The sequence below is a fragment of the Dipteris shenzhenensis genome, chromosome 4 (assembly GCF_047967505.1).
Source record: "Dipteris shenzhenensis isolate YYH24624 ecotype China chromosome 4, Dip_SZ_1.0, whole genome shotgun sequence".
NCBI lineage: Eukaryota > Viridiplantae > Streptophyta > Polypodiopsida > Gleicheniales > Dipteridaceae > Dipteris > Dipteris shenzhenensis.
The window spans coordinates 11525148-11526207 of record NC_141599.1 but is presented as its reverse complement, the minus strand read 5'-3'; positions in this window follow the sequence as shown (position 1 = coordinate 11526207).

The following is a 1060-nucleotide window of genomic DNA, read 5'->3' as shown; positions in this document are numbered from 1 at the left end:
GTCACTTTCACATTATGACCCTTGCACTCTATTCAACTCCACAATTACAAAAATATTCCTTTTGTGCCATGGTCTCACCTGATTGGTGAATACTCATGCTCAAAAAAATAAATTAGTGTCTTGTATAGCTATTCACAAATTACTATGTACCACTTAATAGAAGCATGGTATGCTCCCCCTCCAACCAGCTTACTTGAACACTTGAAATAACCCCCCAACATAGACTTCAACTATTTGCTTCTTTGAATGGTGCAAAGATTTCACTTCAAAACACATACAGTCCTAGCTTTTTTCCCCCGAAAAAGGACCGTCTTTTTGAAGATTTGAGAAAGTACAAATTCAACAATCCATGAGGTACTGAAATGAAAACACATTCATTGACTTAAATCTCTTTACGGATCTTATCTCACCACCATCAGTACACCAAAAGTAGATACCAATAGCTAGGGGGAGGGGTATACAAACAAGGGATACCTCAATTCATGAGAACATGAAAACTTCCTCCTACCCAAGCCTTGCAGAAAATCTCACATGTATTGATGATCTTCTTGTTATGAACTAAATTCTCCAAATATATGCTCATGTGTGCAATAATGCAGAAGTTGATCTTCTTGCAAGGTGGGAAGAAGACCCTCATGAGAGAATGTATTCTATGTTGATCTTCATGCAAGGTGGGAAGAAGTTACAGATGAATGCAATGTGTAGAGAAGAATGCATTCTCACACATGAAGAGGGATATCCCTTCATTTATGATTCTTAAGGTCACTCAAGGACCAGCTTCCCATTTAAATCTACCCTTAGCCTACAACCCTTGTTCTACCATTTTATGCACCCTAATAAGCCCTCTCTCTTTCCTATATCCCCTAGGACCTAGACCCATGAGTGCATATCTTTATTAATACATAGTGGCTGATGCTACATAATTTGTTGGTACCATTTTTACCACTCAGTCTCTACAAGACTAAGGGCTCTAACATTGTATTCAAAAAATTTGGACTTGTATAAAGTCCATTTCCAAAATTGGACTAAAGACAAGTCCATTTTTTTGAATATCCTAGTA